We start from the raw sequence: 13,899 nt of genomic DNA, 5'->3' as shown, positions 1-13,899 counted from the left end.
TGAGTGGGTATCGGACTCCATTTGAGCTGAAATTTGGTAGGGAGGGTCGTCGTGAGGTGGCGGTTCAGATGGGGTGGTTGGCCGGCCGGGATCCGGCGGCGGTGGCATGGCGGTGGGTAGGGCGTGAATAGTGACGGGTTTAGTGTGTGTTTTCTCACCTTTTACTGTGTGTTTTTTCAGAGAAAATTTTTTTGGGGGCAAATGGTTGGTTTAGGGTTTAGGGTTTAGGGTTTAGGGTTTAGGGTTTAGGGTTTAGGTTTGGGTTTAGGTTTAGGTTTAGGTTAGGGTTTAGGGTTTAGGTTTAGGTTTAGGTTTAGGGTTTAGGGTTTAGGGTTTAGGGTTTTTTTTTTTTTTTTTTTTTTAATAATAAACACCGCCGGAAGCGGGGGGTTAGGCAGACCCCTACCTGTATATCATCAAACACAAAATACAAGATAAAACCCAAAGAGAGGAGGATAAAATCAACACCTCTCAAAAGGCTAGTCATACAAATAGAAAACAGAAACCTAGGGTGGCAAATACACAAGCCAAAAACTAATCCCTAAGTAAAATGCATAATACAAATAAACACAAATGATCAGCGCTAAATATATGAAAACAAAGCGAAACATATCTAAACAGTAGTGATCCAGCTCAGAAGTAGGTGCAAAAGACCATCGATGGTACCCATCTCTGAGCCGTCTGTCGATGTAATGCCAATCTGAAAATACATCCTAATCCAAGAACGGGCAGCTATACACGATCTGGCCGTCAAAATAATATGCAGCTGGAAAGATACTGTGCAAAAATGGTCGAAACACAAAAGGAGGACCGTAATCCAGCTCAAGTCAGAAAATCTCAAAGACCCAAGGAGAGGGGGACAACTGACGGAGCTCATAAAATCAGAAATCCAAGCATGACTGTAACTCTGAAATAAGAGGCAACCAATAGTGAACGTCCAGAGCCACCAATGCACGGAGCAGAAGTAGAAACCATATAACTCCCGAGATGAATGAGGCTCCGGGCTAAAGAGACCACCGAAATATATCATCCAGAGCCACCATAACAATCGACAAGAGAGCATAAAAGTAAGAAAGCGGCGGTCAAGTAGAAGTCTGCAGTGAGCGCCAGCCGAATAACAGGAATGGTCCAAAGAAAAGCACCGACGGAGAAAGTGCTGGGACCCACCCAAATCCAAAGGAACAAAATATGAAGAGTGCAAGTGTCTGAGCCAACTTGCACCGCTCAAATGTGATATAAAAAACAACCTCCAAGCACAAAAGACCTGCAAGAAAAAATATACATATATATAGATAAAGAAAGAGAGCCAAAAGGAAGAAGGGGCTACAAATGGCTAAGAATATCTGGATCTGAGGTATGGAAGCCCTGAATGATCAGAACGGGCAAGGATGGAGATGTGTCTTGGTAAGGAAGGACCTAACTCTAAGGTAAACTGCCTAAGGTCATGAGCCCTAGCCGCCAAAGCATCCGCCACCGAATTACCCTCCCTGTATATGTGCGAGATATGAACCATACGCCCCCTCAAGAGAACCAAAATCCTAGACATAATGTGATCCAACCCCCAACAACACTGACGAGATCGGAGGATCTGAATAGAAATCTGGGAATCAACCTCAATCCAAAGAGGGAAAAGAGAAAGATCAGAACAAAGGATAAGACCCCTCCAGACCGCCCAGAGTTCCGCCCGGATAGTAGACCAGCTCCAATGAACTCACTGAACGAAAGCAAGACCCGCCCAGAATGATCACGAACGACGCCACCAACCAAAGAATCCCCAGGATTCCCTCTCGAACTCCCATCCACATTAAGCTTAAAACAACCCGAACGGCGGCCGAAGCCAACGAACAATCGCCGTCCGATGATATCTGTGAAAGCAAACCGAAATCCCTAGCGAACGCGCCACCTGGAAATAACCCACCCAATGCTTGGGTTTGACAGTACGCGCAGAATGGGCGAGGCGCAGGTAAGACAAGATCTGGAACTTCACCGTCTCTCCAGAAATGGAGAGCAAGCGGTGCTTCGCATCATTCCGAGCCGTCCAGAGAAACCACAAAATAATGAAAGGGAGAAACTCCCTCACATGGCCCCCTGGAGCCCAGACGGTTTAGGGTTTAGGGTTTAGGGTTTAGGGTTTAGGGTTTTTTTTTTTTTTTTTTTTTTTTAGGGAAATTTTTTAAGGTTTAGGGTTTAGGGTTTAGGGTTTAGGGTTTAGGGTTTTTTTTTTTTTTTTTTTAGGGAAATTTTTTATTTATATACAACAAAAGCGCAGTACAAAGAAAGCCTGATGGGAGGGGGACTAGGCCAAGACCTCCGCAGAAAAAGGCTACAGAAGCATAACATCATAAAAAAAATAACGACATACTACAACAGGGCAACCCATAATAAAGCAAAACACAGAAAATAAAAACATCGGGCGCCCCGGAATACATCAGACAAACTAATAACACTGATGGGCAAGGAGAACTCTGCAGTGAACGCCCATCAGAAAATCATGTCAACCTGAATTAGGCGGTCGCCCATAGGGTAACCCCGCCTGACTCTTCTGAGATCTGTAAAACCGACGCTGCTGTGAGCGCGTGCGACCTGGTAATGGCAAGGACTGACAGGAAGTAGTAGGAGGAAGATCCAAATCAGCCACTCGAGAACCATTCCCAAGGTCGATGTGTAGCGAAGTAATGGGACCAGAAACTGTAGGAACAACCATCTGTGCCGGAACAGTGGAAACAATCATCGGGTCTGTTACCACTGGAACAACATCCACCAGAGAAGAGCTCGCTCCAGAACCAGACCCCTGAGCATCACCTGCAATAACTGATGTAACAACCACAGGTATAGCAGGAGGAGACTGCATCGGAGCCACAACAACCTGAGGCACCAATGGAACATCCTCAACAATAGCCTCTAAAACATGAGAAGAAGACGATGGGCAGGAAGATGAACCAACACCAGAATTACCACCTGGAAAGGAATCTCCTGAAATGGAGTGAAGAACCGCAAACTGATTACTCGAAATAGGAGACTGTGGAGTAACCTGACTAGAAACCTGGCGGCGCCTACGTCTCTGCTGAACCCATCCTGGCTCAGTACTCCCAGAACCAGGACCACTAGAAGGAACCGAGCCAGGCGGAAAACCTTGAGGCTGACCCGAAGAAGGAGACCGCTGCCCCTGAGCAAAAGAACGGCCACCAAGAGCCTTATAACCAGAACGAGAACAACGCTGCACTGAATGACCTAGCATCTTACAATCCGTGCAAAAATAGGGGACTTTTTCATAAACCACCCCCAAAGTCTGCCGGTGGCTGCCCCACCCGACCCAGATCTCATCCAGACGAGGAAGCAACACATCAATCTCAACACAAATACGGGCAAAAGATCCCCGAGAACCATCAGCGGTGATCTCATCCACCATAACAGGGTTTCCTAAGAGCTTACCAATCTGATAAAGACACTTCTTGTCATATAAATGCAACGGTAGATCAGGAATACGAACCCAAACCGGAGCAATCGAAGACTCAGCCTCAAATTTAAACTCCGGTGTCCATTTGAAAAAGCGTATCGACACTGACCCAATAGAAACTAAGTCCTGAGGCCAGAACTTCAAATAATCTTCCTCGCTAGAGAAAATAAGAACCAGAAATCCTCGGGGAAGAAATTTCAATGTAAATGAGGCCAAAAAGCCAAAACGAGAAAAAGCAGCCAAGATATCACTATTGGGTGTAACACCCCGGTTCCCTGTAACACGGCCAATCAACGCAAATTTAAAAGGCACTGACAGAGAAGAAATAACCTGATCCGGGAATAGAATACCCGGTATACCATCAACAACGGCCGGTTCAGGAATCTCGCCCACCAAACCACCAAACCCGGCAAAACTCTGTCGGGCTGGAGAAGGAGCAGTAACATCCCTAAAAGAAGCCAAGGGAGTTGCTGAGGAAGCGGAAACAGAAGCCGGAATTGCATTTGCAAAAGAAACCGAAGAGTTGACCATCGGTTGACCGGCAAAAACCGGCGACGGCGAGACAACCACCGGAGCACCACCAACCACCGGCGACGACGAGGGGGTCACGGAACCGGTGACCAAAGGTGAAGAACCGGGCTGAAACGGAGGCAATTGACCGGAAACGTTCGCCGGAGACGAACCAAACACTTGATTTTGGGCGTTTCCGATCAGCGATGAATTTTCCGAAATTGAAGGCATAGAAATCTTACCCATGGCTTGATGAGTTTGTAGTAGAGAGGAATTGCAAAAATCAGCAACCGATCCGGAGTAATTGAGTTTTGAAGCCAACGCATATATAACTTGGGGCTGAAATTCGTAGATCTGAAATTCCCGCCGCCACCGGACGCCGACGAAGCAATTGAAGATACCAATGGACGCGCCTGGTCCTGGGCATTCCGGATCGGGGTCTTGATCGGAGAACCAAGACCGGAGCTGGCCGTAATCGGAGACGAAACATTCGGCGTCGCGGTGAACAGTACTGACGGAACATCGCCGGACGATTTCGGGATGCAAATGAACTCCGTTTGGGCTGATTTTTGGACCAGAGGATCGACTGGAGGAGACGATTCGAATGGTGTAACAATCGTCGCCGGACGATGACCGAAGACAGGTGTGATTCCGGGCGACGGAATCTGCGCAATTTCCGGAGCTTTGACCGTCGATTTGGCCGGAGAAACGACCTCCGTTGGACCTGAAATTCGGACAGCAGCCTCGTCTCGCCGAGGCGCACCTGATCGTACCGGTGGCCGGCCGGAAACCGGCGCCGACATGGGGGCGATTTTTAGGGCGAAATTGGGGTTTTTTTGACACTATTCACAAATGAGAGAAAAAATTTTGGGGCAAAATGGGGTTTGGTTGGTTTAGGGTTTAGGGTTTAGGGTTTAGGGTTTTTTTTTTTTTTTTTTTTTTTTTTTTTGAAATAAACACCGCCGGAAGCGGGGGGGTTAGGCAGACCCCTACCTGTATATATCATCAAACATAAAATACAAGATAAAACCTAAAGAGAGGAGGATAAAATCAACACCTCTCAAAAGGCTAGTCATACAAATAGAAAAAACAGAAACCTAGGGTGGCAAATACACAAGCCAAAAACTAATCCCTAAGTAAAATGCATAATACAAATAAACACAAGTGATCAGCGCTAAATACATGTAAACAAATCGAAACATATCTAAACAGTAGTGATCCAGCTCAGAAGTAGGTGCAAAAGACCATCTATGGTACCCATCTCTGAGCCGTCTGTCGATGTAATGCCAATCTGAAAAGTACATCCTAATCCAAGAACGGGCAGCTGCATAGGATCCCGCAATCAAAAAAATAAACAGCTGGAAAGTCACATCATGAGTCACGTGAATGAATGGAACTCTAGGCCAGATAAACCACTGAGAGAAAATATCCAGAAACTCCATATCACTCGGCAAAACATAAGAATAGAAGTCGGCGGACAAGGAGAAGCCTGCAGAGAACGCCCGCCAGATAACAGGGGTAGTCCATAGAAAAGCACCAACGAGGCAAGTGCTGGGACCCACCCCAACCCAATGGAGCAAAACAAGGAGGGTGCAAGTGTCTGGGCCCACTCACACAAGACTAGCAAAACGGGGAAATAAAGAAACCCCCGAAATAACAGTACCTGCATAGAAAAAATATACATATACATATAGAAAGACATAAGAAATGGATCCAAGTGAAGGGAAGGGCTGCAAACAGCTAAGAAGATCTATATCTCAGGTAGGGAAGCCCGGATGTATCCGAGCGAGCAAGTGTGGAAATGTGCCTAGGGAGGGAAGGACCTAACTCTAAGGTAAAGTGCCTAAGGGTATGGGCCCTCGCCGCCAACGCATCTGCCACCGAATTACCCTCCCGGAATATATGCGAAATATGAACAGACCGCCCCCTCAAAAGGACTAGAATCCTGGATACAATGTGATCAAGATCCCAGCAACATCGACGGGAACGAATGAGCTGAATAGAAGTCAGAGAATCAAGCTCAATCCAAAGAGGGAAAAAAGAATGATCGGAACAAAGGAGAAGACCCCTCCAAACCGCCCAAAGCTCAGCCCGGAGAGAAGACCCAGCTCCAATGAACTCGCTGAATGAGAGCACAGCCCTCCCGGAATCATCCCGAACAACGCCACCAGCAGCAGAGTCCCCTAATAAACCACGCGAGCTCCCATCCACATTAAGCTTGAAGCACCCGGACGGCGGTCGCAGCCAGCGAACAATCGCCGTCCTATGTAATCTGTGGAGAGCAACCGAAATACCCATCGATCTCGCCACATGAAACACACCCAGCCAATGTCTGGGCTTGACAATACGCGCAGAGTGGGCGAGGCGAAGGTAAGACAAAATCTGGTACTTCACCGTCTCCCCAGAGATGGGAAGATGACGGTGCTTAGCATCGTTCCGCGCAGTCCAGAGGAACCACAGAACGATGCAGGGGAGAAACTCCCGCACATGGCCCCCCTGGGACCAGACCAAGCCTCTTTTCCACGCACTGAGGAACAAACTGAAATCCTCAGTGTCGGGAATACGGACCCGAAAAACAGCGCCAAAGAAACGCCAAACAGACCGAGCAACCGGGCTGCGAAGGAATATGTGTGTGAATGTCTCGTACATATCACAACACTGACATCTCGAAGCTAACGCAAAACCCCGGCGCTGGAGTACCTCATCAACTGGGAGCCATTGATGCCAGAATCTCCAGAGAAAGAACGACATGGTAGGCCTCAACCAGCTCCCCCAACACGGGCGGAAGATATCAACAGACGGAGCACGCTGACGGATCAGCTCCCAAGCAGATCTCGCAGAAAAAGCACCATCAGAGCTATGGATCCAGCGTGCCAGATCGGGCTCTCCCGAAAGAACAGGAATCAAAACGATCTCCTCGGCTACCGAAGGAGCAACTACCGCACACAGGCGATCAAAATCCCAGGACCCCTCAGACAAAAACTGAGATAACCGGACATCACGGCCCCCGCGGACCACACACCGGGAGGACAAGGGAGCATCCCCGAGCCAAGTGTCATCCCAAAAGGATACATCTCCAAGACCAACGCGCCAGCGAATGCCAGGCTCCGCACGAGGGCGGATCCTAAGGAGACGACGCCAAATGGGGGATATAGAACCACGGGCGGGGACACAGGCAGGAGCATCCAGCCGACAATATTTCCGGAAAAGGAATCTCGCCCAAAGAGAGGAGCCCTGTCGAAATCGGAACCATAATTTTATAGAAAAACATTCCACGAGATCTTTCAATCTGCGGAATCCAAGGCCCCCCTCAAGCACGGGGAGGCAAGCCCGGGACCACCGGGCCCAGTGCCACTTCCTTTCCAAGGGTCTCGACCCCCAGAGGAAGGCATTAAAGGCCCGCTCAAGCTTCTCCATGACAGCCAGGGGTGGCTGAACCACCTGAAACAGATAAATCGGCATGGAGAGGAGCACGCTACGTATCAGGGTCATGCGGCTACCCGGGGAGAGGGTCCGAATCTCCCAACCCTCTAACTTCCTACGAACAGACTGTAGGAGGGGCTCAAAAAGGGAGCATGTGCGGTTACCCCGATAAAGGGGAACTCCGAGGTACTTGAGGGGCAGATGACCCTCGGCGAACCCAGTGATGCGCAAAAGCTGGGAGCGGAGGCGCCCAGAGCACCTCGGAGGCAAAATCAAAGAACTCTTGGCAGCATTCACACGCTGCCCCGAACAGTTCTCGTAGTGATGCAGAAAATCGACAAGGCGCTGCATACCACGAGACCCACCACTGGCGAAAATAATGACATCATCAGCGTAAGCCAGGTGGGAAATCAAAATATCACAATCAGAACGATACCTCAGCGCAGGATGCTGCAGGTAGAGGCGGTCAAGGCCACGAGAAAGATACTCCGCCCCCAAAATGAATAGAAGGGGAGACAATGGATCGCCCTGCCGGAGGCCTCTGGTGGAACCAAAAAACCCCGATAGAGAACCATTGATGTTCACGGAGAAATGACAATGGGAAATACAGGCCGAGACCAAAGCCACAACACGCTCGGAAAAACCAAAATGTCTCAAAACATCAAAAAGGAAAGGCCACTGGACCCTATCATAAGCCTTGGCCATATCCAACTTCAAGATGACATTACCACCACGAGTGGGGAGAGTAATGCTGTGAGTGAGCTCCTGGGCAAGAAGAATATTATCAGAGATCATCCGACCCGGAACGAAGCCACTCTGATTCGGGGAAACAAGTCTCTCCACCACATCCCTCAACCGAGAGTACAACAGCTTCGAGATGATTTTGTTCGTGACATTGCACAGACTGATCGGACGGAAGTCCGACCAGGCGCGTGCACCCTCGACTTTGGGAATTAGAGTGATCGTGGTGGCGGTAAAACCCTGAGGCATAAGAGATCCCTGAAAAAAATCAAGAACAGCACCAAAAACATCCTGATGGACAATCTCCCAGCAATGCTGAAAGAACGCCGAAGAAAATCCATCAGGGCCAGCAACGCTATCAGGGTGAATGGAGAAGACGGTCGCGCGGACCTCCTCCAAAGAGGGAATCACAGCAAAACCATCATTCTCCACGTCAGAGATAACCAAGGGAAAACCCGAAAAATCAGGGCAATCGAGCGCAGAGGGCTCCCCGGTAAGAAGATCCTGGAAAAACAAGGCTCCTGACTGCTGAATCAAATCCTGAGACGTCAGGCAGACCCCATTCTCCCATATGCGGAAAATTTTATTCGCAACGCGCTTTTTCCTCACCATATTATGGAAGAGTCTGGTGTTCCGCTCACCATCCTCAAGCCAATGGCAAGCCGCTTTCTGTTTCCAAAAATCCGCCTCCATGGCGGTGATACGGGCCAGATCCTCATTGCGATCGGACAACGAAGTCCAATTCACGTCAGAAGGGTCGGCCTCACACACAGCCTCGGCTGAACGAACAGCCCTCTCGGCCTCAGTGAGTCTATCAAAGATGTTACCAAAAACATCCCGATTCCACCACCGGAGGTGATGCTTGAGACGCTTCATCTTGGCAAAAAGCCGAGGCATGCCGCTCAGACTGCAAGGCAGATTCCAATTAAGCCTCACAGTCTGCAAAAAACCATGGTGCCTAACCCACATACGCTGGAAGCGAAACGAGCTCGGCCCACGGGCAAAAACAGGAGCGGTAACCAAAAGCGGACAGTGATCCGAGACAGTACGAGCGAGATGTTCAACCCGAATCGAGCTGAAATGATCTCCCCAATCAACAGAAACCAAGACCCTGTCCAACCGCTTCCAAATGGTCTTATTCGTCCAAGTGAACGAAGACCCCTCAAAACCAGCATCGATCAGGCCAGAATCAAGAATAAAAGTGTTGAACTCCTCCATGGGCAGCAACCTACCACCACGGGAGCCCAAGCACTCAGACGCATCCCTGACGACATTAAAGTCGCCCCCAACCTGCCAGGGACCCAAAACAGGCTTAACCAAAAGCAAAGAAGCCCAAAGCTCCCTACGCTGAACATAATCACATCTAGCATAGACAAAAGAACAAAATATCTCTGTCGGCAAGAAAGAGGCAGAGACTTTGATGTGAAGGAACTGAGCATGATCAAAAACACACTCCGCCCTCACATCAGCAGCAAAAAAAACCCAGATATGACCGGAGAGATTAGAGATGACTCCAGAAAACCCCAAACGGCGAGTCATGTATCTCGGATCCAGATCAATCATGGGCTCCAAAACAGCCAAAACCTTAATCTGTTTCTCCTTCACAAAGGCATGCAGCCTCTGCTGGGACTCCGAACCTCGAAGTCCCCGGATATTCCAGATTAAGCAATTCATGGGGAACGAGTGGAAGAAGGATCCGATCGCTTTTTACGCGATCGCCGACCATCATCCTGAGATCTTTTCCTGGGATTGGACATGTCAGTGTCCAGAATACTACACTCAGACCCACAGCTAACCCCAGACACAGAATGTCGATCAAAATCCTGATCAGGATCATCAGTCGACATGTGACTAGGAATCATCTCAAGAATGGGGGGTCCCTGTCGAGCAATCAACTCGTGCAACATAGAGGAGGCATCAGCAGGGGATGCAGGAAAGGATGGGACCGAGTGACTGCTATGATTTTCAATACAAACCTCCTGGGTGGCAAACACAGTCACCACATCCGGGCGTGGAGATCCAAGGTCATCCACGCAATCCACATAATGGACACTCTCATCGTCCTCAGCCACCGTGACCACAGGGCGGCCAGAAATAGGGGCCTCCTGATGAGAACTCAAACCGACAGAGGGATCAGGAACACCTAATCCAAGCTCCTCAGAGCCTACCTCTGTCTCCTGCAAATGAGAAAGAACTCCAAAAGAGTTCGAAGCAAGAGGATCATCCCTCGGGAGAGGCTGACGAACAGGCCTCCGTCTCTGTCTACGCCGGGGACCATGGCCATTGACATGAAGCTGGGGCTGTGGTCCCGGGACAATGACAGGGGCTGCACCCTCAGGTGGTGCCTGAGCAGGAGGTGCCTCCGGCTGAGGCGACCCTCGATCAGCAGGCTTGGATCGAGCAGGTTTTGGATTTTTCCCATGGGAATAGCAAACACTGGTCGAATGACCCAACATCTTGCAATCCAAGCAATACCCAGGGATTTTTTCATAAACAACATCAATCTCCTGGGTATGATCACCCCAGCCCACCCAAATTTGCTTAACGGGTGGTTCCAACACATTCAACTCCACAAAGACCCGAGCAAAAGCGCTCCGAGAGGAGTCAGCAGTAAAGTCATCCATCTTCACCGGGTTGCCCAAAATCTTGGCAAGGGCAAAAAGACTTTTCTTGTTAAACAGGTGAATGGGCAAACCCGGGAAACGCACCCAAACAGGGGCGATGGGAGATTCTTCCTGAAGATTGAATTCCGGGGTCCATTTGGAGAAACGGATCCCGAGAGGGCCCACCATCATCTGCCCACGCGTCCAAAAGAACGCATAATCCTCCTCACAATGAAGTGAAAGGATCAGAAAACCCCGAGGCAAGAACCTCAAATCAAAAGATCGCTTCAATCCCAAACGAGCAAAAGCCGTAGAAATTCCCGAGTTTGGGACTAAGGATCTATTACCAGAAATCTTCCCAACTAAAGAAAACTTAAAAGGCTCGGTCAGAGAGGACATTACCTCATCCGGGAATAAAATACCCGGTTTCCCATTCTTAAGAGTCGGCAGGGGCATTTCATCCATAGCATTCACTACATCTCCAAAGCCATTCTTACCCGAGCGAGGGGAAGTAGGAGCCAGAGCATCCCTAAATGACACCGGAAACGTCTTAGTCGCCCGAGGATCAGATTTAGAAGCCGAACCAGAGTTGTTGACTGCCGGGTGAACACGGTCAACTCGCTGAGTTGACCCGGCCGAGTTGACCGCTGAGTTGACCACCGGAGAGTTACCCACGATCGGCGACGGCGAGGAGATCACAGAACCGGTCTTCAATCCACTAGAACCGGGCAAAAGAGGGGCCGATTGCACCAAAGAGTGAGAAAAAAATCGAGTTTGCCCTAAAAATTGGGGGTTTCCGACCGGTGGCCGGAAACCAGAAATTGATGGAGGCAAAACTCTACCCATGACTGGACGATCATAGTGTGAAGAGGAATTGAAGAAATACCCCGGAACGGCGCCGGAATCTAACGAAGAAGATGACGGAAAAGTACCGTCCGCCGCTGAAATATTAGATTTGAAATTGCCGGCGACAGTGAACGGCGTTGGGCACGAAACCGGTACGATTGGGATCGTCTGAGAGTGGGTATCACAGATCGGGGCTTGGATTGAAACGAGATTGCAAGAATCCACCGGAATCGAAGGCGGCAACTCCGGCGAATTTATACACAGTGCAGTCGGAACTTTGCACGTCGATTGCGACTGAAATACGTGGTTATATGGTTTGGGGCTTGTACCAATCGAAGCATCAGCCTGAGGCGAGTCGACTGATGGCAGTCCGACGCCGGGAGGAGCAGTAAACAGCGCCGGCGAAGTAGTGGACGGAAATGCCTGTTTTTCGAACTGAAAAATGGAAGGGTTGCCGGACTCCGATGAAGTTGATTTTTGAGTATGATGATCTCCATGAGGAGGCGGTTCTGGTGGTAGGTGTCGCCGGTCAGGATCCGGCGGCGGTGACATGGCGGCAGGTGAACGTGAATAGTGACAAAGTAGTGTGTTTTTTCTCACGCTTTTAGTGTGTGTTTTTTTCAGAGAAAATTTTTTGGGGGCGAATGGTTTTCGTCTTGGTTTAGGGTTTAGGGTTTAGGGTGTGGGGTTTGGGGTTTGGGTGTGGGGTTTAGGGTTTAGGGTTTCGGGTTTAGGGTTTAGGGTTTAGGGTTTAGGGTTTTTTTTTTTTTTTTTTTTTTTTTTTTTTAAAATCAACACCTCTCAAAAGGCTAGTCATACAAATAGAAAAACAGAAACCTAGGGTGGCAATTACACAAGCCAAAAACTAATCCCTAAGTAAAATGCATAATACAAATAAACACAAATGATCAGCGCTAAATATATGAAAACAAAGCGAAACATATCTAAACAGTAGTGATCCAGCTCAGAAGTAGGTGCAAAAGACCATCGATGGTACCCATCTCTGAGCCGTCTGTCGATGTAATGCCAATCTGAAAAGTACATCCTAATCCAAGAACGGGCAGCTATACACGATCTGGCCGTCAAAATAATATGCAGCTGGAAAGATACTGTGCAAAAATGGTCGAAACACAAAAGGAGGACCGTAATCCAGCTCAAGTCAGAAAATCTCAAAGACCCAAGGAGAGGGGGACAACTGACGGAGCTCTTAAAATCAGAAATCCAAGCATGACTGTAGCTCTGAAAGAAGAGGCAACCAATAGTGAACGTCCAGAGCCACCAATGCACGGAGCAGAAGTAGAAACCATATAACTCCCGAGATGAATGAGGCTCCGGGCTAAAGAGACCACCGAAATATATCATCCAGAGCCACCATAACAATCGACAAGAGAGCATAAAAGTAAGAAAGCGGCGGTCAAGTAGAAGTCTGCAGTGAGCGCCAGCCGGATAACAGGAATGGTCCAAAGAAAAGCACCGACGGAGAAAGTGCTGGGACCCACCCAAATCCAAAGGAACAAAATATGAAGAGTGCAAGTGTCTGGGCCAACTTGCACCGCTCAAATGTGATATAAAAAACAAACTCCAAGCACAAAAGACCTGCAAGAAAAAATATACATATATATAGATAAAGAAAGAGAGCCAAAAGGAAGAAGGGGCTACAAATGGCTAAGAATATCTGGATCTGAGGTATGGAAGCCCTGAATGGTCAGAACGGGCAAGGATGGAGATGTGTCTGGGTAAGGAAGGACCTAACTCTAAGGTAAACTGCCTAAGGTCATGAGCCCTAGCCGCCAAAGCATCCGCCACCGAATTACCCTCCCTGTATATGTGCGAGATATGAACCATACGCCCCCTCAAGAGAACCAAAATCCTAGACATAATGTGATCCAACCCCCAACAACACTGACGAGATCGGAGGATCTGAATAGAAATCTGGGAATCAACCTCAATCCAAAGAGGGAAAAGAGAAAGATCAGAACAAAGGATAAGACCCCTCCAGACCGCCCAGAGTTCCGCCCGGATAGTAGACCCAGCTCCAATGAACTCACTGAACGAAAGCAAGACCCGCCCAGAATGATCACGAACGACGCCACCAACCGAAGAATCCCCAGGATTCCCTCTCGAACTCCCATCCACATTAAGCTTAAAACAACCGAACGGCGGCCGAAGCCAACGAACAATCGCCGTCCGATGATATCTGTAAAAGCAAACCGAAATCCCTAGCGAACGCGCCACCTGGAAATAACCCACCCAATGCTTGGGTTTGACAGTACGCGCAGAATGGGCGAGGCGCAGGTAAGACAAGATCTGGAACTTCAC

Source organism: Primulina tabacum, chromosome 16 (assembly GCF_025594145.1).
Source record: "Primulina tabacum isolate GXHZ01 chromosome 16, ASM2559414v2, whole genome shotgun sequence".
NCBI classification, from domain to species: Eukaryota; Viridiplantae; Streptophyta; class Magnoliopsida; order Lamiales; family Gesneriaceae; genus Primulina; species Primulina tabacum.
The sequence above is the reverse complement of the archived record's forward strand: the minus strand, read 5'-3'. Positions refer to the sequence as shown.